Source organism: Heliangelus exortis, chromosome 16 (assembly GCF_036169615.1).
Source record: "Heliangelus exortis chromosome 16, bHelExo1.hap1, whole genome shotgun sequence".
Classification (NCBI taxonomy): domain Eukaryota; kingdom Metazoa; phylum Chordata; class Aves; order Apodiformes; family Trochilidae; genus Heliangelus; species Heliangelus exortis.
In genome coordinates, this window is record NC_092437.1 from 11,120,130 (window position 1) to 11,148,082 (window position 27,953).

The 27,953-nt window shown below is 41.5% G+C and overlaps 1 long non-coding RNA gene across 5 annotated transcripts in view; it reads left to right on the top strand.

The window, feature by feature from the left end:
* Positions 1 to 27,953, top strand: part of LOC139803506 (uncharacterized) — a 49,399-nt gene that overhangs the window by 3,611 nt on the left and 17,835 nt on the right. For 3 of the 5 annotated variants that reach the window (XR_011729027.1, XR_011729028.1, XR_011729029.1), the window contains 6 exons: positions 2,359 to 2,480; positions 7,730 to 7,802; positions 12,389 to 12,498; positions 19,952 to 20,346; positions 22,450 to 22,596; positions 23,473 to 23,614. This is a non-coding gene — a long non-coding RNA (uncharacterized lncRNA). Of the gene's footprint in view, positions 1 to 2,358; positions 2,481 to 6,099; positions 7,644 to 7,729; positions 7,803 to 12,388; positions 12,499 to 19,951; positions 20,347 to 22,449; positions 22,597 to 23,472; positions 23,615 to 27,953 lie in introns of those variants that run through there. The other 2 variants (XR_011729031.1, XR_011729030.1) reach the window with 2 other exon arrangements.

Here is a 27,953-nt window from a genome sequence, read left to right on the forward strand (position 1 = left end):
AATCTGCTTTTTATGGAAAAAAATCTTAAACTAAGGCATCTGACACAAACTGCAGTGACTACACAGGGCTGAGCTCAAACACCTTCCTGCCTTGTCTGTGCTGTTATTCACAGGCTGTCTTAACAAAAACAAATGTAGCTGATGAAGATTGGCCAAATTTCTATAAATTAAGTATGAGTTATGTGCTACTAAGCATGACATTAAGTTTAAAAGCCAAATAAATAGTAAAAATTAATTTTTGTGTTTCTACTTGCATCTTTTTTGTTCCTTCCTTTATAAGCATTATCTGTTCAAGCCAGAACAGATTAAAACAAATTGTTAGGCCCCTCTGTTTTTCCTTCTTACTGTTTTATCTCCTGAGCAACTTTATTTGGTACGAGACAAATAATCTGAATTCCTGAAGTCAGAAACAAGGAGCGGGTGTCCGGGAAACTGGCTGCTGATCTAATGCAGTTTTTGCAAGTGTGGTTATGGTTAGAAACCTAAAAATGGCACCGTGTTACTGTACACACGGTAACTGCACCCTGTGTGTCAATGTCTGAGTCACAGGAGTGCAGTTTACTGACAAAAACATGTTTTACTGCTCCTGGCTGGAAGGAATCGATAGAGTTGGAAGTTGAAGCAGCTGAGCTCGCTGCATCCCGTGTCACCCAACCCAGTGACCAAGCTGGGTGCCTACCCTGGATTTGCTGGTGGTGAGAGGGATGGCAGCAGAGAAGGGGCTTGATTTGGCAAGAGGTCTTGAGCCATGTGTTGGTTAAGTGAAAGGAAATGGGGTGTGGGTGTCAGATGAAGAAGCCAGTGAGTGGGGATCCCTGCCTGGCACCCCCAGGGAGGGGCTGTGCTGGGGGAGAGCAGGCTGGAGAGGTGCAGGATGTCTGTGGGAATGAACCCATTCTGTTTCTGTGAAAGCTTTTGGAAAGTTTTGTTCCCAGCACCATGCAGAACAGAAGTGTCTTTCCAGGCCTTGATGCTGTGAAACAGGATTGTCACTTTCTGGCTCCTTCTCCCCCTACCACAGGACAGGCTTCTTCCACCAGCACATGAACTGGCAAAGCTTAGTTCTGTTGCTTTTTTGAACTGAGCTGACTTGATCTGGCAGTAACTAAATTAACAGAATGCATTTCTTTTAAAAGACACCCCATTCCTCTTTTTTTTAATCTTTTAAATAATAAATATCCACCAAGGAGATGGGCTGGCATTCCCATCCTGCACACATTCATCCTAACCTTTACTATTGACTGACTCATGCAGCATGCATCTGCAAGAGTTATTAATGGAAAGTATTAAATACATTTGGTTTAATATTTGGTAAATAGGAGGTGTCTTTGTGCTTGACTTTGTGTTTCAAATGTCTGTTTGTGTTATTTATATTAATATATTTCATGGGCTGCTTAATAATAGTAGCAATTAAGATAATAACAATAAATACTAATAATGCTGAGCTCTTCTGCTTTTCATCAAAGGAGGTCAAGACTCAAGGGTATACCTCTGGGGCTGGTATAATGTAGATCTGAACTCCTCCTGGTATTTCTTTTTGTGCAAAGTTAGGAGTATCATGCAAAGATCAGATCGCCTGTATTTTGGCCTCTGGAATGTCTCTTAGGAATTATAAATGCCAGTAAGAAACATAAAATTGGAAAGAAAACAAACACCAGGACATTGAAAAATGTAACCACAAATACTGACCTATTTGGGTTTTTTTTTCTGATTTAGCAGAATGCTATTAATATTATAATTAAAGCTTTTTTCTAGCCCAGGGGCTTGAACACCTGGCTCTTATTAGAGCTGGATCTATAGCATGTGGGGGGGGGGGAGGGGGGAGGGAAAAAAAAAAAAAAAAAGACCAGAGGAGATGGCCCAAAGCAGAACACAAGAGGGCACAGTGGCACCTGTGGTGCACTTTGTTTTCCACTGACTTTTTGAAATGATGAGTGCAGGGTGAAGTCAGCCCTCTGTTTGCATGGAGTAAATAATTATGGTAAGATAACTGATTAGCTGGAATGGTAAAAATTTAATATTGTCAATTTGGAGTGAATTGTTTATTAGAGGTTTTTTGGGTTTGGTTTGCTTTGGGTTTTTTTGCTTAGTTATGAGGGTCAAAGGTAGGGTGTGATAGCTGGAGCACAGAAGGTTAATCTGGCAGTCAGCCCCACTAGAAGCTTAACAGAACCTGGGCAGTCAGAAGGGAAGGAAACAAGTATCTTAATTAAGGTACAAAAAGCCATTCCAGGCAAGTGCTTTCTGAAGTTTTCCTCTTCTGTTCCACTATTCTTCTACTTTATTCTGCTAAAGAAAACTAGCTCTGCAATTTCAGAAGCAAAAGATACTAATACTGCTTTTCATTTTCTCTTCAAGGAGGATGTACGTTTCTGCAACATCTCATTCATGTGCCTGATCAGAAGTGGCCCAAGCAAAACCCAGCAGTGTTGGCTGAACCTTAAGCAACCTCACCCTGGTGGATACTGCTGAACTGAGAGGTCAGTGGTGAAAATTTACTTCTGAAAGAGATAGAGCTGCAAATAGATATTTGGAAGGCACTGGCACAGAAATATGCAGGATTCTATCTCAGATCTTAATCTGAAGTTCAGAGATCACAGAGGTCCTTAGACATCTCATGCAGGATTCTTGCTGGGGGACCAAATGTCCTCCTTACACCAGGGTCACCAGCCTGGGTTGGATTTTGTGAAATGAGAACTGGGGTCAGAATAGTTCCACCAGAATAAGTCCAGCAAAGGGTTGCAAACAATCTTTTTTTTTTTTATTCATTCTGTCACAGTTTCTGGCTTTTGCAGAAGGTTGCAGACTGGTCCTTTGCTATGGGAATTGAGGTTGAAACCTCTGAATGCTGTAATCCATAACATGACATTATTTCACAATTAAAAAATAACAATCACCTTTTTTTTTTTTTTGCAAGAAGCTTCACTCTCATGTCTCCCATACATACTATTTGTAAAACACAACTTCTCTCTCACCCAAACATCCTCATTTGGTTTCTTACCCCCCCCCCCCCCCCAGAAATCAATCAGCCTGTTACTGTATAAGGAGCTGTGAAAAGATGATGCCATTCTACACTGCATGCAGAAAAAGTAAAGAAACAGGATCATTAACATCTTAATATCCTGTCCTGACATCTCACAAATTATTTTAGACTTCATAGCCAATATAAACAGGTTTGTTTTCAACTCCCCTAATTGCTTGCTAATTGAGAGCAGATGCAGGCCTTAACTTTCAGCAGATAAAGAACAGCCTCTTCTCTGGGGTTTTGCATCTATCATGAGGTCTCTGAAGTCTGCTGGAGCTTCTCTGGCTGGGGATGCTGAGGCCGAGAGGAATTGGAGCTGCTCCTCTTGAATCTCTCCTGAAGCCTCAGTGAGACAGAAGGGAAGACAGAGCTGTGGGACTCATCAGTAACATCATCATCATTATTGTTTCATTTCGTACTCCAGTGCACTTTCTGCACCAGTGTAGGTTGCCTTCTGGGGGGGAGTTCTCCGAATTATAGATGGGTTTCTCGTTATGATAGAAATCACTGGGTTTATGAAAAATGCATTGCTGTCATATTCCATTATCTACTTCCTCCCATGCTGCAATCCTGTAGCTTGCAAGTCATTAGATCCTTTTTCAGAGTTCCTTTGAAATAATCCTTTCAAAAAACACTATTCATTGGGTATGACCCCGGAGAGATACTGTCTGGTACTAAAGCTCTCTTTTAGTTCTGTGAGAGAGACCTGTAACAACAAGATAAGTACATGTATATTCCAAGTAATGTCTGGAGTTTGCTGCCTCCCATTAAATGCAATAGGAGCTCACAGTTCAAATGGTAGAATTTTGCTTTGTAAATGTAGGAGAAAATTCAGTTCAGATATATAGGTAAATTTGCATTTGGTAGTGATTTAATGTTCCATGGTCTGTTTTAGTTTCCAACTTAAATATTACATTAAAACCAGCAATAAAAAATAAAAAAAAAAAAAAAAAGGAAAAAGCCTGCTAACTGCTGGGTTCAGAAAGAGTGGATGTGATTTTGTTCTTGCTGTCAGTGTAGCAGTGAGCTGCCTTTTACTCTCTCCTCTTCATTTAGCAAGTCAGCAGCAGCAGTTAAATGATAGCCCTCCAGTCTTTCTTCAGGACTGCTCTGCAAATGAAAGCAGGAGCTTCAAATCCTTGTGTTTTTCCTATCACTTAAAAGGTGTTTTGTGAATTTTAACATTTTTGCATCTCTCTGTGGAAAGGCAGAAGGATGTGAGTGTTCTGGGTGAGAAGAGCCCTCTGTACAGGGAGGCTGCACGGGGTTGTGCAACTGGGTGCAGGAGGTCAAAAAGGGATATTTAAAATTGGAAAAGAATAGGAAAAAAAAAAAAAAACCAAGCAACAAAACAAACCCAAAAAACCAAACAAACTTAAGCAAAAAACCAAAACCAGTTTAGTGGCTTGTGAATGATAAATGGGTAGGAAAAAAATGGAAGAGTTCACATCTGACCAGTGTCACTCAGAAATACCTGAAGCACCTGGTGTCTGGATTATGAAACATTGCTCAGTCTCAGAAGTAAAAAAATCTCCAGGTTTTCACTGCTATTTCTTCCCAAAGCCTTTTTCCTCTCCTAGGGCTGGCTCCGGGCTGCCCTGCACACCCTGCCTCACCCCTGCAGATGTGATCCCTCCCTGGAAAGTTGCCACAAACCTTGCAGAATAAAGTCCTGCTCTGATGTGAGGGGTTTACCAGGAGGGCAGGGGGCTGGCAGGCAGCAGCACCCGACAGAGCAAACTAAAGCAGTGGCCCATTAAATCAGCACACTGGGGCCTCGCCATTTACAGTCACACAGTCAGATGTTTCCAGTAATTATTTCCCCATAGCATTTTTATTAGGTGCTCCATAAATAATATTCACTGCCATGCTCTTCTCGTGGTCTTTTTTTATCAAAAGAGAGGGAGGAGAGGACAGAAGAGAAGGGGAATTCGCTTTTACCTTCAGCTGGGTTTTGAGGTGATTCTGTCTTTCAGTCCTGTTGAAGCAAATCTGAGCTTGGAAAATAAGGGCAAATTAGTTCCTCACTGACTGAATGTTTTCCCCCAAAACCATCATTGGACCCACTTAATGCAAGTCAAGTTGCAATTTCAGATCTATATTTGTTTATGGATCCCACAAAGACCTGGGATGAACAGGCAGGCGAGTGCTGGGATTGGACTGGGATTTTTTCCCTGCTAACTCTTTTTTTTTTTTTTTTTTCCTGTAGTTTTTATGTAGGTCAAATCCAGGGTCATCACACCAACAGGCAGCACTGTCTTCTCTCTAGAAAGACCTTCTCAAAGCTCAACACTGTTGCTTTGTGTTTAACCTGCTCTGTCCATGCATTGCCTTTTGACAAACACTGGCTTTTGGGTGGAAGCTACTGTGCAAAGGCTTTTTCCAGGAAATATCACTGTGTTGCCTGAGTTATAGTATATATAAGTTAAGCTATACAGCTTCTTTCCTGGCACTAGGACTTGTGTTTTGCAAAGGGCTTTTACTCAGGTATTTGATTTTCAACATCAATTTTCTAGCCAAAGTAAAACTCCCCAAATAAACTCAAGGATCTGGGGACTTATTTTTTCACTTATTGGACTGCAGTATTGTGACCAGCCCCAAGCAGAACTCAGAGGAGCAATTGAAAAAGGAGGTGGAATAAATAGTCATGGTTCATGTTTGCTACTACAGAAGTTACAAACCATTCAGCCTGTGTTTACAGAACCTCTAAGCAGCAGCAGCAGGTCTGTATTTATATAGATCTACCAGCAGTGCAATACTTCTGTCCAAGTTCAAAATCTGTGTAGCAAGTGTAGGTGAGCACAGGCAGCACAGAAACTTTTAACAGCTGGGCAGAAAGCAGAGCTTTCAATACACAACTGGTTTTGCTGAAGTAAGAGTCGGTGTCTCCTCAGCTTTGGTGGTCTTGCTCCTTGGTTGTCTCCATGTTCCTATATGAGGGTATATGGCTGGATTTCAAAGGGAGTGGAGTCTTTTCATTCAGGTAATCACCAGTAGGATAGGGCCCTGGCAGCAGCTCTGGTTGCTGGCTGAAGTATGTAGTGAAATACATCATGGGTCATTTTCCCCATGATCCTAGACTGGGGTCAGACCTAACAAGGACCCTCACACCTTGTCTAGAAGAGCCATGTGAGACAAATCCCTGCATCTCTGGATTCTGAAGCCTGTCCCAGCTGGAAGATGCTCTGCCTTTGGGCATGGCTTTAGCAGTGCCAGGGGACATCACGTCAGTAAGAAATGACAAATCGTTGCTTTTTCAGGAAATCTCATCTCTAGATAATTTCTCAGTTCCTTTTGGTCTTGGTTTTGTTTCTGGACTGCTCAAGCAGGAGAAATTGCAGTCTGAACTTCTATATGAACCCATTCAATATACATGTATGTATCTATTCTGTGGTATAAGACTCAGTTCAGTAGTGAACACAGGACGCTGGCATTTTATAATTTCCTCTTGCTCCAGCAGGTAAAAGATTAACCCATTGTTTTTCCTCTCTGAAGGAACAGAGAAAAATATAAACTTTGCAAAGACCCTGATTTTTTAAAAAAATAATAATCCATTGAGTTTTTAAAGAAATGTTTTATTGGAACCATAAGGCTTCTTTTTTTGAGAGAGAGAGAAAATTTGAAATCCGGAGTTTATTTTTCCTTCAGTGTCTCTCCTAAGAACCAACAGGAATTGAGATATTTTTTTTTCTCTCTTGCGTTTATGCCTACTTATTAAACACACATGTGGCCTGGATTCCTTGCGTAGGTGCAAAGAGGTTTGGAAAAAAAAAAAAAAAGAGAGAGAAAAAGAAAAAAAGGTGTAACCCAGTCCATTGACCTGTCTCTTTGCCCTTAGGACTCTTTCGAACAGCTGTGAGAAAAAGAAAAAGAAGGGGGGGAGAGAGAAAAAAGGAGGCAGTTTAACAAGCCAAATCCAGATGTTCATTTCATACACACACCCTGAACAGCTTTTGCATGGTTTATTTCGTTTTCTGAAACCATTTTTCACCAGCCTGTTTTCTCAGCTGGGAAACTTCTGGTGTAGTGTTTTCAAAAAAATATTGCATTTGGCATTACAAGAAAACAGAGCCTTTAAGACATTAAAAGGACAATATCCTTGTTTGACTTGGCCCGGAGAAGCAGGGCTATAGGAATTTTAGATTTTTGTACCACCCAAAGAATAGGTAAAAGAAATTTTCCACTCTTAAACCCAGTTTACATGGGAATTTGAGAGTTGATTTAGCTTCATTTTTTTTTTCCCCTGTTAAAGACTTCTCATAGAACTTTGTGTTAGGGTAGTGGGACTTTATTAGCATGAAGGAATGAGCAAGGTGATAGCAATCAGCTCACATCTAGATTCTGATAAACCATGTGACAATAACTTCAGTTGTTTTGTGAGGTCCTGATATGCTCATTCACACCAACCAGTAGGTAATGCAGACCTAAAAAAAAAATCTGAAAAATCTGAAAACATTTAATCCTGGTTTCTTTTCATTTACAGTCTAGTGAAGCTGCATCAGATGAACTGCAATTCTTTTGAGCTGTGTGAACAGCACTGAGGGCAGTGGATGGGGATGATAATTATCTGCCAGGACAGTGACTACTCTGAGTTTAGAGGAACCCCAGGGGCTGGCAGGTAATAGATGCAGTTAAGGAAGATCAAGTGCAAACAAGACCTATGCTGCTATCACTTAGCTAATAAAAGGATCTCTTGCCTTTCAGAAAACTCAATGTAGAACCCCTGCTCTCCCCAAGCCAGTGGATGATTTGCAGTTTTCTGTCCTTACAAATTCAGGTAAAAAAAACCCTACATTTTTTACCTGTGAGATCCTACAGGTGTCATTCACTATTACTTACTGTAATACAGACACACTTGATCCAGATTAAAGAAAGGCTCAGAACTTTGCAAAAGGTTTGAGCAATGCTTTGGTTCTCCTTCTGTTCACCTGTTCTGAAGCTGAAAGAATTGCAGTTGTCCTCATCAGAAATGTCACCATCCTGTACAGACCTCAGACCCTATCAGCTATGAAATACAAGTCAATGATAAGAATTTTTAATGAGAATTTGAAGATATATGTTGTTAAATTAAGTAGACAATGAGAAAAACTGTCTCAACAGATTCTGATTCACTTAAACAAGTAAATAGAAATTCTTAAGGAGTGTAAAGTGTCCCACATCATGTTTTCCTTCTGTTTTTCTACTGCTAAAATCAGGGCAAATCATACAGAGCATTCAGAGGTGGTGTGTGTGTGTGGCTGTTAGTGCATAGCTTTGGCAGTGCCTGGTAGTTGGAATATTGGCATTTTGGTTTCCAAACACCACCAAGTGGGCTATAAATTCTTGGTCTTGAACTAAGATTCTCTTCAGACAGAGGAAAAAAAAAAAAAAAAAGTAAGAAAAATCTAATTAAGACTTAAAATGCATTAGGCAGATTGTTTGGCCGGTACAGAACTTGAGTGGAAAGCTGCCAAGCAGTACTAGTAAGTTCTGTTGAGCAACCAGTAGTCTTTTTTAAGCCACTGACTTGATACACAGACAGAATAATCCTGGAGAAAGCATTTATTGCCTCTCCATTTCAGGAGGCTGCACATTTGTAATGTAAAACACTGCCCTGATATGTTTCTTCCTCTGTTCCTTGTCTGGTAGCATGCATTACTTATGTGTGTGTATGTCTCTATATTTATTTGGATGCATACTTACATGTGTATTGTTATAAACATCTATTTAAAAAGCATACATTAATCACTTCATTAAAAAGGATGGTCTGTTTGCATGGAAATCAAACCTAGAACCCAGGCAGCTTCACCTCTGACTTTGGGTAACGAGACCCCCTAATATCTAAGCTCAGAAATAGATAAATCCAGGAATAACAATAACATAGATATTGTCAAGGCTTTGTATTTAAAAAATTCTGTCAGTACATACAGTGCACTTCAGTATTTGCCTTGGGAAATGGCATTTTAGAGATACAGGGTTCTCAATGCCTATGAATGCCACCATCACCATCTCTTCTGGAAGGATGGTCTTTAAGGCACTGTGGAACTCATGTCAGGGTTTCATCCTGTGCTTGCACAGGACACAGCAGCCTTGGGCTCTGGATGGGGCACTTATGGGGTCCTGTAAGACAAAGATGATACAGAAGCTGAGAAGAAAATGGGGAGGCAATGGCATCGTATAGGGACATTTAGAGTGCCTTGTACTGCCAGCCTGGACCCTTCCATTCCTGCAAAGGGGAAAGAGTAAATTTGGTAAAGTGTGAAGTGTAAGGGCACTTATGTCATTCTGTCTTTCAGCAAAGCAATGACCCGTGCCACATGGCCTCCCAAAAATGCCTTCTTTGTTTAGCCAAGAATTACACCCTGTAAACATTCCCAACCACTGCACTGAATTGTTGTTTATTGTAACAGCCTGCCCTAAACTTTGGTTCAGTAGTCTGTTCCTAGATGGGTAAATATTTGCTCTGGGAACCCCGTTATTACTGATGAGGAATCTTAGCAGGATCTCTGTGATCCTATTTGGTGTCACACAACACGGGAGAAGCTCAATACTGCTTGTTGCATTCCTCGTTCCCTCTCCCTTGGCTTTCTCTACAGCTTCAACCCAAAGTTACTTCATGCTTTGCAAAGTATGGGGGAATATTTCCCATTGAAAAGATGGAGGTCGAGGGAAGATCATGATATTCCACTTTGTCATCCCCTGGTGAATTAATTTTGATTCCACTAACTCTCACTGCAGCTGTTTGCCATCCTTAGTTGTACTCCCTACAGACTCTACCACTTTGACTCTGCCAGTGAGAACAGGTACATCATGTTCTAAGAGAATTTCTTTTGTCAATATTGTTGCAGTAGTTTCTGGAGAAATGTGAACTAAGCTCACAAAGCTGTTTTTTTGTCCACAGAGTCCATCCATGCCCCTGACTTAGTGACAGCAAGGAAGGGTGTGAGATTCTTTCCCTTCCTGAGATGATAGCAGGGGACAGTGCAGAACTGGTCCCAGTCACCCCTAAATGGTGCTGTGTGTTTGTGAGCTGTGGGATGTTTGTCATGGCTGGTGATGAAGATGCTCAGAGGGCATCAGAAGCCCTGCTGGGAAGGCACAAATGGCAGACTGTGCTTTCAACAATGCTTTATTCTGTCTTCTGGTTTGTGGGAATAAAGTTTTTTTCATTTAGAGTAGGACATTAGGGTTGAGGTGGAAGTGGAGATTTCTGAAAATGATTGACTATATCACTGCAAAAAAGATAATTACAGTTCTCAGAGTCATGGACTAGTTAAGATTGGAACTGGCATTTATAGATCATCTGGTCCTCTGTTTAAAAGAGGGCCAACTTCAAAAGTAGATCAGGTTCCTCAGGGCCATTTTCTGTCAAGTTTTAAAATCTGCAAGGTTAGGTGTTTTACCATCTTTCTGTGCAACCTGTTCTAGAACTTAACTGTTCTCCTTTTCAATATATTTTTTTAATGAAGTTGGAATTTGTCTTGCTGCAACTTGTCCAATGCTGGACCCAATCTAATTTGTTGATACCCTTCTTGCAATGTGAGAAGGGAACACAGTCCAAAAGTGGAATTGGGTTTTAGTTGGGCTTAATGTTTTGTATTAGCTGTCTACTCTGTTGATATCAGAAGCTTAAGCTTTGGCTGTAACTGTAATATAATGGCTCTCATTCAAAAGTTGGGAACATCAGGGCGTCCCTGCTCAGCCTTCTTGGAAGAGCCAGTTTCCTGAACAAACTGTACCCAGGTCATCCAGTCCCCCTCATTTGGCTCTCTGTGACTGCACTACAGTTAATTACCTTTTTTCCTCTTGCTGAACTGACTGGATGATCCTGGAGATGCTGAATTTGTTTTCTTTTTTGACAAAGTGCATACACTCCTATGGATTTTCACAAAGGAACCAGAAGCAACTAGGAAAAAGCAGAAGGAGTGGAAAGCCCTCAATTTCTTTTCCTATGAATAATTTAGTGCCAAGTTAACTGAAACATTTGAAAAAGAGGTTTTTGGTGCCTAGCTTCATTAAGCCTTCTATCCCCAAATGTATTCTCTATCAGTGTGAGCATCCAGCACTTCATCTTGTCCCAGTCACAGCGAAGGCCTTGTGGAAATGAAGTGCAGGGAAAAGAGAAGAAAAGCAGATTATAGTTGCCTTTATGCATGTCTCTGTGTGTGCACATGTGCTCTGTAAACTTGCAGTGAGGGAATCTCTATGAAAAGAAACAACGAAGCCCCAAATCACATCAACCTTCCAAACCGTGCTCTCCTTTTGGGGCTACGAGCCACGCTCCATCGCTTTTTAAGAGCACTGTGCCACACTTCAGCCCCCTCCTCTGGAGCACGTGTTTTAATCAGAGTTTTACATTCTCATCCACGAAGCTGTTAGCAGCACAATGAGTGGGACCTCCTTCACTTGGCAGTGGTTGCTGTCAGCAATCTGTCTTCTGCAGCTATTTCCGTGGGAAGGCCCTCCATCTGGCGCTTGGCAGGGAGGGGAACTTTCCTCTCAAATGTTTTCTCTCTCTCTCCCCCTCTCTCTCTCTCTCTCTCTCACCCTGTTTAAGGTATACCCTTTGGAAATCTTCAACTTCCAAGATTTATTTTTGCACTGGGTACATACTTTTTTTTACACGGTCTGGCTTTCTTTCCCTTCACCAAAACGCCGCCCCCGTGCCCTGCTTATCCTGGCAGAGGGAGAAGAATGCTGTTTGCTTTAACATTACCTTCAGTCTCAGTATTCAACAGGTCAGAAGATGTGACAAGTACACATGCTAATCCCTTTCCCTTTCAGTTAATAGAATAACACAGATGGGAAAGTTTACATTGGGATCTGATACTAGCTCCAAGCTGAAGTTAAGAAGGAGACAGGGTTGGATGTTGCCTTCCAGATCAGAGCAGTTACTACCCAAGCTCACCTTCCCACTCAACATCAAGTTGTTCCTGTCATCCAAAACCCCATTTGCTCTGCTAAGAATGTCCCCTTTCTATTCCTCTTTTGAGGGTAGTAAGTAGAGTTGGGTTCAAAAGCTTTTGTGCAATGACATATTCCCCAAGAATCTGTGATGTTCAAGTGTAACAGTGTCAACATTTGCCACTGAAACACCACCTTTTGTTTTGAGATGGTGATTTCTTAAACATCTGGCAGCTTTGAGAAGTGAAATATCACATAAGAAAGTAATTCCCTCTAAAACCAGATACTTTCTTAGAAATATTGATTTCTATAAAACTGTGCATCACCAGGTTTTTCTTGCTTAATCAAACTCTTTGTGGTTAATTTGATTGTTTGCTGTTTCTTTGTAGCTTCCAGAATATGCCCTCTGACATTCTGCATGACACAGCCCGTTTGTAAGCTTGCATGCCTGATGATTTGCTGCTTATGTCATTTCTGTAGGAAACACACAGAAGAATAAAACCTGGGATTATGCCTGTGATGGGAAAAACTGCAGTGTTGACTGAGAAGGCTGATCCATCACACACCCAATACCACTTTCTTCCCACCAGGTATGTGCCACATCATATCTTTCATGAGAACCTTCTGCCAGCTCCCCACGAAGGAGCAAGTTTCTGGTTACAGGGAACACCTGAATATTAAAGTTTTGAGGGTATCTCTGTAATGGGATGGATATCTAAGATCTACTCTTGATAGACATAGGCCTCAGAGTATAAATTTGGACATGGAGAAGTTGTATTTTCTACAATTGTCATTTAAAAATTCTGATTCTGTAAACAACGCTATATGCTAATTCATTAAAAAAAAGATTATAGGTGCAATCAAAAGAAATAATATTTTTTACTGAAAAGACACATGTACTGAACTTACTAGCAATGAAAATACTTAATTTGTATTATAAACTACCTATAAGGTTTGAATAACCACGAATGTATTGTTTGCAGGAAGCACTGAGTTAGTGACCTTCTTTCAGGTTAGAGAACTAACATTTGTCTTTGAGAATCACCATGAATCTTTTTCATCTAGTTTCTTCATTTTCTTCAAAATGTGCAGTTTCAGAACTGCTTTTTCACATCACTTTAGACACTTCTTCATGAATTCTGGGGCAAATGAAGTGTGTACCTTTCAGCCTGCTGCCTGTGGTAACTCACTAAGGTTTGATTGAAGAATCAAGATCTCAAATTCAAAATTTCTTTCTCCAACCTGGCACCACCTGTTAGTCTGATGTACAGTGCACAGACCATGCAGAGGAGGGTAAAGAGCAAGCTCAGCTCAAGCTCAAAGCCTGCAATCTGAGTGAAGGCTCAATCTAGATTAATGGAGAGATGCTTCCCCAGAGCATGAGGAAGACCAGCTTAAAGGAGATGTTTGTATTTTAGTGGCTGAGATGAGGTGACAGAGATCTGTGATCCAAGCTAGTCCACAGAATGGCTTAGATACACAGGCCAAGGTTCAGGACATCTCAGACTGGGCAGTTTTCTGAGGTTTTAGCATTGAGAGTCATGCTGCTCTTTTTTTCTGGTTGATGCATGAGATGAGCAGCTTCAGGGGAGCTGAGTGCTCCACAAAAGCTCTGATCTGACTTTTGGAGGTGGCTTCCTCCCTCTATAGAATAACCTGAAACAGCAGCATGTTCACTTGCAGTGATTAAATGTAAGTCAGGCGAGTCCAGGTTGTGATTCTTGCACTGGGACCAACATTCCCATTGGTCCTCCTGGAAATTCAGATTCCTTATTTGGGGTAAGGCACCTAAACGCTTTTGTCCTCCTGACCTTTACTCTCTGTTATAATTTCACTTCTGACTTCTTGACTAAGACCTCTAGCAAGGGAAAGCAATTAGTGCCCATCACAAGGAAAGCTTTTGCAACATGGGTGACTGCCTTCAAGAAACACAGTTGAGACCACCAACTGTTTTATTTGTTTTTGTTCCAATTTCTGCTGATTGAGAAGCTCATGAGATACATCTCATTTCCCTGCAAGTCCCCAGGGAAGCAGTGGTCAGACAATCCTTTGCTTGCCTGCTTTGGGCAATGCTGGTGTTAGAGCACTGCTGGCACTGCACTTGGGTAGCTGTGCTGGTGGGTCTGGCAGCTACATGGGTTATTCAAGTCTGCCTAAATGAGGTCTGATTCAATGCAACAGGCAGCTTATTCCAACCAAACTCTTGTTGTAAACACTTTACTTCACCGTTACTCAGTCTTGAACAAGTCACCCAGAGGAAAATGGTTTAGTGCCCTGAGCTACAGGTTGTGAAGGAGCAAACAAAAAGCTCTTATTAAAAGGATGATGCTAGAGAGGCTCATTAGGAGTGTGAGCCACTATCCTGACCTTTTTAGAAGCAGCCCCTACACACCATAGTGCCTGATGGGGGGTTTCAGGTCTATATCCATCTGCAGACCTAAGCTGTAAAATTTTAGATGTCTTTACACTTCTCTACACTGGGTCATGCTCACAGCTATTGCCCAGTGCAGTAGGCAGCACCTAAACTGCATTATGTTGTGGCTAATTTGAGCAGGAATTTCAGTAACCTTTGGAATCACACTCCTCCCTGCTTCCTCCAGCTTGAGGGAGGGCAGTAATTTGCTGGTGACCATTTAACCTCAGGAGGCCTTTTTGCCTTCTCCTCTCCTACCCCACACAGCCTAAGATGCTCTTGCCAGCAAGCTGAGCCTCATTTCCTCCCCTCTAATTCCAGTCTTTACTTGGAAGAGGAAGGTGGTGAAGAGATTAAATTTACTCCTTCCTCTGTTGCCAGTCTGTTGGTCCTTCCTGTGTATGGGAACACAGACCAAGTCACATGGAGTCTTGTAGGAATTCAGACAGAGCCTTCACTTCAACTGGAACTTGTGTATGAATATCTTAAAGAATAGAAAAAAATGACAGTTCTGCCATGAAAATAAAATATGCCAGCACATCCATCTTTAAAACCATCCATGCTATATTTAGGACTTGTGCCTACTGATGTTATTTGGAGTATTCCCACCCAGTTTAGTTGCAGATGGATGAGGTTCTTAGAAATAATTTTTTTCAGTTTCTTTAATTTTTTTTCCTTAATTCCATCTACTTTCAAATAAGAAAGAACTTTGCTTCCTAGTGCAGTAGGTACAGCTCAGACCTGATCCCTGTAACCTCACAAACCAGTAACAGTTACAAGATCATGTCCACAACAAATAGTAAAATCTTGTTTTATAAATATGCCTCATCTATGCAGAAAATGCATGTTCACAATGTGGCTAAGGCACAGCCTGAACACCAGTTCATTTAATATATCCAATGAGTTATATATATATATGTGTTAAGACTGCCTCTGTTTATTCACCTTCAAGAGATCGTGTGAGTTAAACCAAATTTTTAGGAAAAGGTTCAAAATACAGGGTTTTCTGGGGGGCCAAGAGAATAGAGTTTTCCTCTACCACACTGTCTCTAAAAGGAGTTGGTCATGCCAGGGAACATAATGTGCTGAGACTATTGCTTATCACAGCTGCTGCAAAGTTCTCTCTTATATCTTTATTTTTTTGGTCTCCATCTCTCTTTGGGTTATCATTTAGTTCTTAGGCCCCTTGGCCTGTGCAACACTTGATGTTCATGATTACAACAGCCATTAGTCCAAAGGAGCTCCCTCTTGGGACCAAAAAATGATAAGGAATACTAAATGTGGGTCACTAAAAAAAGCTCTACAATTGTGCTTGAATTTGAAACCACAGTATTATAAAAGGTGTATGAGAAAGCACAAGTTTTGCAGCATCAGGTTTGAGTTCCTCTTTCAGACTCTGATGTATGGCAGCCTGATGTCTTCCAGGAAGAGGTGACCACACACATCTAGCAACATTTCCTCCTGGTGATAACTCTGTGAGTACTTTGCCATCCCCAGACATGGCAGAGAACACTGGGTCACAAGTTCACATTTCATGTGACTTCTCTCTGAATCATATCTCCTTTGTTCACCAGAGCATTCCTCCACATCACTCACTTTCTGAGAATTGAGTTGACTCATCACTCCTAGGTTTCATTTTCCTGACTGAGCTTCTCTTTCCCTTCACCTACTGCCAGTCCTGCTTTATTCCTTGGCACAGCTGTGACACACGTCTGCAGTTCAGTGCCATTTGAACACAGTCCTAGACAAAGGGGATAAAGAGGCAGATGAGAGTGGCACCATTCCTGGAAGACCAGCAGGAGATGGAAAGTGTCCATCAGTTCAAGGCTGGTTTCAAGCAGCCTGAATTCTACCTATGTTCCCATGCCTAATGTTGTCCACAAGATATCTTGGACCCCCAGGGTTGCCAAACCAATAGGAAACCAAAGCTCAACTAGGAGAATTAGATGGAATACAGCTGCTGGAGGCCACGTGAGCATGTGTCCTTTGCAGCCATGAAGCTTACTGGCAAAGCCATGTGAATAATGGACTGTTTTTGTTTTCTGACAACTCTGCAAACATGCAGCAAAATATTTGTAAAGAACTTTCCAGTGTATTCAAAACAATCTGTCTTCAAAAACCGTGTGAACTGAAAAGCTGTCAGCCTTCCTTCTTCAGATGCACGAGGAGTTCAGCTTAATTTTTGTTGATTTGTTTTTTGTGAATTTGATTTTCTTTAAGCTTTAAATAAAGAAACCACAAATTTTGAAGGAAGTTAAAAATATTAATGGAAAATGAAAATATTTCCTTTTAAAAATTTGAAAACTAAACTTTAAAATGGTTTTTAATTGTTTTTTAATTGAGATGGTAATTTTAAACAAGTAGATCTTGCAGAAACTGGCACAGAGTTGGGGTATATTTTGGTTGATCAGTGCAATAAGTTGCACATATTTACATGCAATGGGAAAAGGTGTCTCCCCATCCATTCCCAAAGAATGGATCTATCCATTCCCTCCTACTTGTGGAATGTATATTCAGCTGTTGATCTTCCTTGCATATGGAGAAAGGCAGTTAAAGTGGTGGAAGAAAGGTTAATGCTTGGACCTTTCCTTGGAAATAGGCCAGCAAAAACCAAGAAATAAATGACCACAAAGGGTGGAAGATGATCAATAAAAATTTCTCTAAGACAAGGAAGCTGCTGGTACTTCTCCAGGAACTCAGGGTCAGCTCCAGGTTCATGCTGTCAAGTTTTACTTCAGTGTGTAAGTCACAAACTCACCTGCAGAAGTGATGCTGTGGAATAAGTTGCCATCTGCCAAGGATCACCCACGGTGATCTAAGAATGCAAAATTATTTCTCTAATAAGAGAGCAGTGGTTCTGAATCAACAATGAGACATGTTTGGTGTATGTGATTCTCATGTGCAATTCATATGCTTACCTGTGAAAACCATGAAATGTGTTAAAAAGGGACCTGCATGCCTGGAAAGTAGGAAGTCAGTATCTGAGCTCAGTTGTGACTTTCACATGGGAGAACATAAATAGCTGTGGTGCATCTGTGGTGCATCTCAGTGCCCTGTGAAATGCTTTCTTTTGCCACTTCATGCAAATCTGTGGGATTATTTTCCTTTTCCAGACTGAGGAAGTTTTTTTTTCTTGAAGAGTATGGTTCCAAGTAGCTTCTTCCTACCCCTTTTTTCCTGCTTAAGGTGTTTTATCTTCTTTAAAGATCTTGTGACTATGATCTTCTCACTTATTCTAGGATGTGAACTTGCATCATGATGTGATCGTGTTACACAAATGGGGTAAAAAAAAATTGGAGCAAGATTCAGCCTTTAGGAGAACAGAACTGTCTCTCTGCAGTGGTTATAGTGACAAATGTAAAACATTTGTACAAAGGGAATATATTAGTCACCAGCTGTTATTATAAGCCTTTCACATTATTTGATGACCAGGGTAGGTTTGAGGCAGGCAAGCAGGGGAATGTAGGGTCCCCAAGTTCCTTTTAAAGCCTCATAAAACCAGGGTGTGATCTTACCCTGTCTTATCTCTAATGGTACTTGTGAAAAATACCATACTGGTATTTGGCTTGCTAACTGTAGATGCAAACCACTGCAGAGCTTGAGGGTGTTTCATTAGAACTTCATTAAAAATGAGCAATCAAGATTTTAAAAAAATAATAATCTGAATCCACAGAGCAAAGCCTCACAAACCTACCCTGTCTCCTTTGCCTTTCCTGTGACCACGAGCATGTCTTGCTTTTAATTTGCAACTCTTGCAACTTTTTGGAGTGGCATAACACTTGTATTTATTTATCTATTTATTTAAAGAGAGTCTTGAAACTTTGCACAAGTCTGTGTGCAGGCTTGTGAAGGAGAACTGGCAAAAGCTTGGCGTGGTGGTGGTTTCTTCTGCTTTTAGATGCAATTTTATCCATTGCTGCAGCTGGTTGTTCCTCTTTTAACAGCCAGGCTCTCCAGACTGTGCTTAGGATGGCCTCTGAATTGCCAAGTGAGATACAGATGATGGTGTCTGGCAGAATGTCTTCATGGTGTTGGTGGTAAAGGAGAAGCATGTGCAGTCCTCTTGAATGCTGCTGGAAATCTGATGCCTGCCTGGTGCCCCGTGCCATCTCTGAGCCAAGCAATGGTGGTTCTGAGGTGACAGACTGCTTGGTATTGCCTTTAAACTATTTTCATTAGAAGTGGCAAGCCTGATGGATAATTAAAACAAACTTTAAGAGAATTTAAGACAGATGAAGTCTGAAGGGTTTTTTTATTTTTATTTGAGATTACTGGGGCCCAGGGTGAGTATATCTGAAAGCACCCCTGATCTGTGCTAGCTCCACTTGCTACACATGTATAACATGTATGATTTCTACAGGTAGCTGCCAAAGGAAGGTCAATAAAAGGGTGAAATAGGAAAATAGAAAATAGACAGTTGCTTAGATATATTGTTATATCAACACAGAATTTTGGTAGTCTGCTCCCATCATGGTGTCACTGAGAGAGCTCCATGAAGCAAGTGGCAGTAAACTGAAGTTATCAGGGAACCAAATTCAAAGCAATGGTTTGAGATAAAATGGTGTTTGGTCTTTGTTCAGCAAAACAGCCTCAGCCTTGTTCATTCAACATCCCCAAACTAATGAAAAAGTCTCTTGACTTAAGGACCACCACTTCCACACACTGCTCTGTGCCAGCCACCCAGCAAATCCATAGTCAGGAAAAAAGGGCAATATTCTGAAATGTTTACAATTAGCTTTGGTCACCTGAGCTGTCTTTGGAAAGCAAGTTGGCATAAAAGTTCATAAGCTTTTGCAGTCTTGGTATCTTAGCATGGAGTGCTTAAATCTGTTTTCTTTTTAGCCATCTTTCTTTTATCAAGATGAGTTGATAATTCAAGATCTCAAAAGAGCTGGCAAGCAGAAAACTTTAGGCATATTCAAACTTAATCACATTGTATAACTTTGTTTTATCTTTGGTCTCCAAAGTGTTACTTGCTTATGAATAAATGAATTCCCAGTTGAAATGAGAAGTTGGGTGTACTAGAGAAAAAAAATAGGGAGCAGGGTTTCCAGCTCTCCCAGTGCTAACTCCACTTGGCCTTTCCAGTTCCTGCTGCCCTGGGTTAGGAAGCCCATTGCTGGGGAAGGATGCAGAGGGGGCTGTGACCTCTCTGCTCTGGGGGGGCACAGGGGCTCCTGCAGTGACCCAGCACGCTGGCTTTGCACAGCATTGCTGATGAAGTGAAGGGATCGTGTGGTGCTGGCTCTGAAGTGAAAACAATCACTCTGAAATCTCCGAGCTTCCTTAGAAATGCAAAAAAATGGGGTGGGAGCATAAGTTAATTGTGCTTTTACACACTGTTATACTTGTCACCATGCCAGACTCTACATTTCTTCCAAGGGTGAAATGAAAACTCCAAATTCATGTGGTTATGAAACAATTTCAGTATGAGCACTCAGCAAAGAATTATAAAGTGGGAAAGACACAGCCCTGTGTCACAGCTGGTTGAGAAGGATCTGAATTGATCAAGGCTTCTCCCAGCTTGGGAGGAGGCTTTTGGAGTGTATTGAAAACATTCTGCATCTGGATGTTAAATGTATACAAGGTACTACAGACCAGCTGATTTGTTATGACATTTCTTTGATTAGGAGATGAGGCAACTGGCAGAAGGCATCACTCCAAGAAATCTCATTTCTCTGCAACTGGAGATTTAGAAAGTTCATCTGGTTTGCCCTGATTAACACCAGAAGAAATTCATACATTGGAAACTGGACACGGGAAGAAATCACTGGCACTTCAGAGGGCGTCTAGAGAAATAATGATCACTGTGGGAGACCTTGATGAACAAGGATCAAACACCAGTTTCTATCCTGCAGTAATGGAGCCTGAGGTATCCGAAGGCCTTTGTAAACTAAACTGGAATCAGCTCCACTTTGGTTCAGTCCTGAGGCCAAGGGAGTGCAACACCTTCTGAAAACCCTGTTAACAACCCTTGTGATTTCATACTGGATCATGTGTACTTCACAGAGAATGGAATTGCAAGGTCAGTCCCTATTTGCATCACCATGAAAGGAGAACCAGTTTCAAATACCTATCTCATTGGACAAATAGTGTTTTGCTGACTTTTGTTATTAGAGATAAGTCAAGGGGGAAAAATGCAGCAGGAGGGGGCCAAAATACCCTGAGGCTAAAACTAAACTTGAGCCAATCTGTACTAAAATTTTGAGTGTGCCTAAAGTTAGCACATGCAAATCTATTCTTTTAGATACATAAACTCAAATCCTTAAAGCTACATCATAGCCTAACTCTCACTTGGGTGCTTAACTCCCATTGATAACACCATGTGCTAATTCAGGTTTCCATGTAACGTTCTTACTATAACGAACAGTTGGTCTTGAGGGAAAACATTTACATAGATGACAGCTATTTTCAGGAAAATGAAAAGTACTGGGTGAAGAAGGAGGTTTTGACATTGTGTGAAATATGGGGTTTGCACACAGTAGTTTTGCTGTGTGTATATAAATGGATGATTTACCATATATTGATTCACACACCATTTGTAAGCGTCTAATTTATTTATTTATAGAGATGTATGGAAACCATGGTTTGAAAAGCAGTTTGCATAACATCTGGTGTGTCAACAATGTAACCTTTCCATTTACTTGTTGGTGAAAATGTCAATATAATGAACCTGAACTCAGCATTGGTTCACACAGATTTCCTGGCAGACAAAGCAGTAATGATTTGCATGTCAGTGGAAGTGACATGTGCCCTCCAGTTCTGAGTAGTTTACACAGCTAAGAGGTATTAAAAGGGTAAAGCACGTGGCTGGTTCCTACATACATAGACTGGCAGTATACAAACTGCACCTATTTGGGTGTATCATATCTCATCTCATTTTGATTTCCAATTTTTCAAAAAAGCATTTCACTGAAATGCCTTTTTTTTTTTTTTCTTTTTTTTTTTTTTTTTTTTTTTTTTTTTCTTTTTTGTGGACCTGAAGGGGACTTCAAATCCAGGTAGTATGTAATCCAAGAGCCTTCCCTGGGTGCACTATATTCAATTACAACTTACGTTTTCTAAGACCAAGACATTTTACTGGGATGTGATAGAGGAATCTAGTGGATTCCTAATATGCCAGCAGGAATGAATACAATAATTTATTGTTTATATTTTTTGTATTACAGCTTGTACAAGATAGACACATAAATCACACAGCACTTTTATTCGTTCTGTGACTCATTGCCTGTCATTTTTGAAGTAGGAAAGTAATAAATGCTGTTGATATTGAACAGCAGAAAACTTCAGTGTAGCATGGAAGTCCAATGCTACCTGGTGCACCATTGCATCCGGTGTTCCTCCTTGATTTTAGGGAGAGTTTAGGTCTGCACAGGGAAGTCATTGCTCAGTTCCTCTCTCTAAACCATCTGTGTGAAAAGGCAGGAGATCTGGTCTTAGAAAAGAGCCTTTAAACACATCCATCAGTCTTGGGTTTCAGCAGGTGATGGGAGAGAGGTGATGGGCTCTGAGGACTGCTCAGTGGGGTCACTGCAAGGGGCACGGAGATGGGGCTGCTGGGACAGGTTTTCTGCTTTCTCCTCACCTCCCCTGGCTCCCAGTCCCAAAGATCTGCTTTGTGGTTTGGTTTTCAATTGAGTTACAAAAAAAAGGTGGAGAAGGGAAGGAGACAGTTACTTAACCACTTTGCGTGTGATTTTTTTCTTTTTTTTCTCCTTTTTTTTTTTCTTATTTTTCTTCTGTTTCTGTTTTGTTATAAAGAGCCAGATACTCTCTGTTTCCCATTGTCTGCCCACACTATCCAGTCTGCATCTGGTTTGGGTGCTGTATGTGTGTATTTGAGAGGGAGAGGGCTACAGAGAAAACTCTAAAAATAAATTGCAACCATGTATGACCCCTCACTCACATCTAAGAAAAAGAAATTTCATCAGCTTTTCTAGAATTTGCATTTTCTAGTATCTTAAAACTGAGTTCATAGACTGAACCAACGCTAACTGTTTGTAAGAGCTTCTGAGGTTTTAAAATAATTCTATTTTATTTGCTATGTACATTTTCTATTTGTCTATAGTTAATATTTCCTTTATACAGTTAAAAAGACTTGCCAGGCAATATCTTCCTTTTAACCCAGCTGGCCAAATTCCATCAAGGGAACCTGGAGCACATCCAGTGGGAAACTGCATCCAGGGAATTACAGTCCCAACAGGATCTGCAGTGACATGAAACGGGTGCCCAGTGTGCAAGACTTGGAGTGGATCCCTCTCTCCCTGTAGCTGAGGTAAATCCTGAGATTTTCTCAGATTTCCTGAGATGGTCTGATTTTTTTCAGTAATTTCTTCAAAAATCACATTAACTCCGTATCACACTTGTGACTGGAAAACCATTTCAACAGAATTTTAATTGATATTATTATTTATTATTGACACATGACATGCTTTAAATAAATGCTTTTTTAGCCTGTGTCTCATCTGGTAGACAAGATGCACTTGGAACTGCATAGGAAAGAGCCTAAATGCAGGTTATGGGGGAAAGAAGGACACGTTGGAGGGCAAGGCAGAGCAAGGAAGGATAAGATCAGTGAGACATGGATGCATTTCTAGAGAGGTAATGCATAAAAATCACTGGTTGCACAAAGGAAATATAAGTAGAGACCTTATTGGCTGACGTTAGGGGTGTTTTTTAATGTAATAAAAATAATAAAAAAGTAATAACAGCAATAACAAAACCCCTATAAATATCTGAGTGGCTCTGAAGGTATTTATTAATTTATTTATGTATTTATTTACCACTTAGCTCAGGGCTCGTGCTGAGTTTTCCTCCAGCTGTGCTGTCTCAGGACCCTGTCTCAGGGCTCTGTGTAACATTACATACAACACAGAGCATTACTTAAGAGTCCCGGGCACCCTTCCCACTGCATTAAAATCAAATTGTCTTCTCACAGGTCGTGTTACTGGCCAGGCTGGCATAGTCCTCTAAAAGTGTTTTCCCCTTTTGTTGGGCATTTGTTCTTTTTCATCTGGGTTGGAAAATGAGGACACTGCTGAGTCGAAGCCCTAATCCCATCAAGTTCCTTTGCTGTGTAGCCAAAACCTGCTCCACTCTCCCTCTCCTGCATTTTCCCTGTAATGTTAACTTTCTCCTCTTGTTTACACAGATGGAGGCAACACACTTGACTGTGAAAACAAAAGTACATAACTGCATCTACAAAACTTGGACACATCCATGCAGCCCCTTTGCTGTGACCTCTGGTTTCTCAGCTTTTAACTAAATTCTGGCTGCTTGGCTGCAGACTGCTGGTAAGATGTTAAACTCTTGAGTACCCACTTGACCACTCTCCTTCATTTTAATGCTTGTTTATCTTTCCTGCTTTTTCATGCTCTGGATTAATAACAAAGCAAGAAAGTGCTTCTCAGGCTACAAAAACATCACCATATCAGCAAGGTCTCCTTCAAATGCACAGACAGAGGTTGTGCCTGTGCACGAGTTGGCTTTTTGGTGGATACCACACCCAGGATTTGGAGGCTGCAGAGAGCCCAGCAGAGCATTCTTCTCCTTGGGGAACACAGCTCCTTCCTTTCACATTTTCAGAAATGCATGAGGTCTGAAAGCAAAGCCACTGATTAACAGGCAATTGGAGGGAAAGGCCTAACAGCCACCTCCAAGTGCCCTGAGGAGGCTTTTTGTGCCCAAAGGAGAGTTTGACTTCACTGGAAATGAAGTGGGGAAGAGAATTAAAAAACCAGAAAGCATAGGGCAACAGCTAGTTCAGAGGAGAGGCTCATACAGGGTTGAGTTTTGTCTGAGCTGAGCATGGCATCAGCTGAAATTCAGAACGAAACTAGGACACAAACTTAATTGCAAAACCAGCTGAAACCACAGGACGCAGTCACAGAGAATTCTCACTTGTTTGAGGCTGGCATAGGGTTTCATCCTGAGCTTCAGCAGGAGGTTTTGGGGGCCCCCAAACAGATTCAGGGATCTAAAATTGAGCTTCTTTCTCAAATTCAGCCCTGGATTAGCAGAATTATTGAGGGAGATGATTAGTGAGTGTCCACACCAGTAGGAGAGACGACTGGCTGACGGCTTTTCCACCTAATGGATATTTGTAGGGGATATGTTGTAACTTGGTGTAAACAGATATGGTCACCCTAAAATACCTTTATCCAATGCCATGACAATGAGTGACACAGACAAGCTGAAGGCAAATGGCTGTTTTTCTTGTGAAAAAAAGAAACCAAGAACCTCAGACCTACTGAGCCTGACCAGCTGCAGCTCTGCACTGGTCTGATTGTCCAACATTGATGGCCAATTCCTGGAAATAACCAGGGAGAGAGTGAGGGCTGTTCCTAACATGAACAGGCTTGTGGTTGTGTTGACAAAGCCAAAAAAGCAGCTTAAAGCAAATCGCTCCAGCAGTATTGCTCTCCCTCCTGTCACTGTCTCTTTGCTGCTTCCTAGGAGAATATCTTCTGCTAGAGACATTTATCCCACTTCAGATTGTGCTCTTCCTGCCACTATCCTGGTTTTGTCTCTAAAGGCAGACATTATTTGACTCGCAGGAACCCAAAGCACAGCTTTTCCTGTGCTAGAAGCAGACAGGGATGCTGTGGGAGAGGTTCAGGCTCAGGGATGTGTTTCACAGAGGGAATCCCTCCCATGGATGCTCATCCTGAGCCATCAGGAGATCCCTCCACCTTTTACTGACTGCCTTGTTGCCAAAGGGGCAAAGACATGCAAGGGAAAAGCTGCAGAGGTTTTGTTTCTTTGTGGTATCTTGTAAAGTGTAACATTTTTGAGGTTGGAACATGTCTCCTTCAGCTCTAAGCTGTGCTCTGCTTGGGTATCTGGGAGGGCTTGAGATCGTCAGGAGGTTTGCTCCTGTACACGTGGGAAAGACTGAGGCTCTGCTGCAAATATCAGGAAAAGAATTGCTGCTGAACTTCATGGGGTTTTGGGTAGCAGAGAGGTGAATCCTGCTGCCGGGACAGGAGAACCATTGGAATGCACAGTTTTTTCTGGTGCCTTTGGCATTTGGAGTTTATGGGTGTGAAACCAGACTTTTCACTTCTGCTTTTCCTGTGCGTGTTGAGCGTGATGCAGGGATGGTGTGGGGTTTTGCAATCAGTAGATTTCCCCATCAGGTTTGGTTTGTTTCTCTGATTTTTACAAGGGATGAAGAGGATATTGCTTCTGGGCAAAGCATACAGCAGATATATTGAGGTGGGGGGAATCTAAAAAGAAATAGTATCTGAATGTTTGTCTTACAAGCAAGCACATGTAGGCATTTATTATTTCTGAAGGCTCTCTTGTCAATTGGACATTGAACAATCGTGACATCTGTTGCAACTTATTGTCCCCCAGAGTCATTTCACACAGTTCAGAGTTTGCTTTTTTAAATCCAGCACAAATAAAGCCCAGAATTATCTCCCTGTCCCCACACAGGCAAGCAAGAACCTCCTGGGAAAATGCTGCAGGCTCCAGGGAAGTGGGAAGGTTTGGCAGAAAGGGATGTTTGGGTCTTCTCTACCCTGCCATGGGTTGAATGGTGAAACTCCCAATTCCTGCTGTGAGAGGCAGTCCCACTGAGGTCCATGGGGACAACGGGCATTTAATTGAAACAGAAACAAAGAGCAAAAGCTGACCTGCAGTTCCAAACCTTCTGAACTTCCATCCTGACTGCATCGGGGATCCTTGTGTTGGTGTTCACAGGTTTGCAGGTTGTTGACGCCTCCCAGACTGCTGCTGGGAGCTGGGAAGGCCACAGCCAAGTCAGTTTTCCCTTTCAGCCCATCTGCATTTATCAGGGAAGAAATACTGTCTGTTTGTTTAGGTGAGATATTAGTCTGCCCCTGGAGCTCCAGGTCACTGTAAATGTAACACAAACCCTATTTCCTGTTAGGAAAGGGGAAAAAATATGCCTGTGAATTGTCTCTGATGTGCTGCCAATTGTCAGAGAAGATTCAATTTGGTGGAGAATTACTGTGCTCTTAAAGAGCTGCACCAGTGACAGAGATTTAGGGCAGCTACTCCTGCCAGAAATGGGAGATTTGTCTTTGATTTCTATAAAACCAGAATTTTGACCAGTAGTAAGTTTCCCCTCTACATTGCTCCAGGAAAAATGAATGGCTTGGGGAGAAGGCTGGGGCAGCAGTTCTGGGTGATGGGACCATTGCTGGATGCTGAGCCATGGCTGAAGGGAAGGAGTTTGGGGTAAGGCTGGTGGATGCTGGGGCAAAGCTTTCTGTCAAGGCTCTGCTGTGAGAAAGCAGAAATTGCATATTCTTGCCACCCAGCCAATCAGCCAGAGCAAACTAGGCAAAAAGTTGCTCTCCCTGCATGTGTGTGTGTGATGCACACATGTGTTCACTGCTAATCCAATAAAGCAAATATGTGACCTGTGGAATGACCCAAAGCTGCTACAATAAATAGTGCTATAGATCGCTCGTGTATTTTCCTTTCTTTTGCATTTCCTGCATCAAGGCCAATTTCAGCTGTCATCTAAGCAGGGCAAGCTTTCCACAAACACAGTGATGTGTGGACAGGCAGACTAGATTCACCCATTTGGTCTCCTTTATGCTGGGAAAAAAAGAATACAAACAACCCACGCAGCCCCAAATAACTGGCAGTGAAGCAGTTTCCCCTTATTTTTTGGTTTTGGTTTGTTTTTGTTTTTTTGTTTTTTTTGCAAAAAGTAACAGCATTTAAGCTTTGGCCTGGGTGAAGGCTCAGTACACGTAGGTAAAGGTGAAGTTGACAGAATAGGACAAAAAACATCCTTCTCTTCATCCTTCTCTTCTCATTTATCCTCCAAAGTTTTCTGTGGCAAAAGAATAATTTAAAAATAACCTTATGTACTATGTCCCATGAAATTTCCTATGTGTTAACTGAGTATCAAACAGGCACTTTTAAACCTGGCATTCTTGGTGTGCTCAAGTGCCAGTGCTCAATTTTTCACATAAAAGACAAACTTTTTCATGTTAGCTCTAGTGGCAGAATGAACTGTTATATAAAAGTTGTATAATCTGTAAAAATAACCCTAAATAGGCATAGTTTTTATTTAGTGTGCAACTGTGGCAAACAATAGCTTGCTCAGGGGTTGGAAGGAGACCAGAAGCAATGCAGAGAAGCAAGTTTTGAAGAAGCCAAGGGGTAGGAGGATCTTCTGCCACTTGGTCCCTTCTCCTGGCTCTTCTTACAGAGGTGGTGGGGTGGGGTGTTCTTCACCTGGTACCCAATACTCTCTTTCTCTCCCCAGTCCCTCCAGAAGGCACCCTTCAAATTCTATCTCCCCATCTGTGGGCACTCACCCTGCTAATGTCTGAGTCAGGGTACACCTGGCAGCAGCAAGTAAATTATATGTATATATACATAATGAGTATATACATATTTTATATACTTACACTAACATTGAGACAAGTGATTTGGCATCAGTTTTGCACCAAATGAAGGTAGGAGGGTATTAACAAGAAAGGAGAATGTTGGGCAAGGCCCCTCTTTCCCTCTCTCTTTGCCTGTCCTCTGAAATCTCCTTTAGAGATGACACCATTTTTCCAGTCTCCCTAAACCCTACTAATCCTTTTTTTTTTTTTTTAACTTTAGTGAATTGAAAAATATGCCATGATTGGTTGGGGAAGT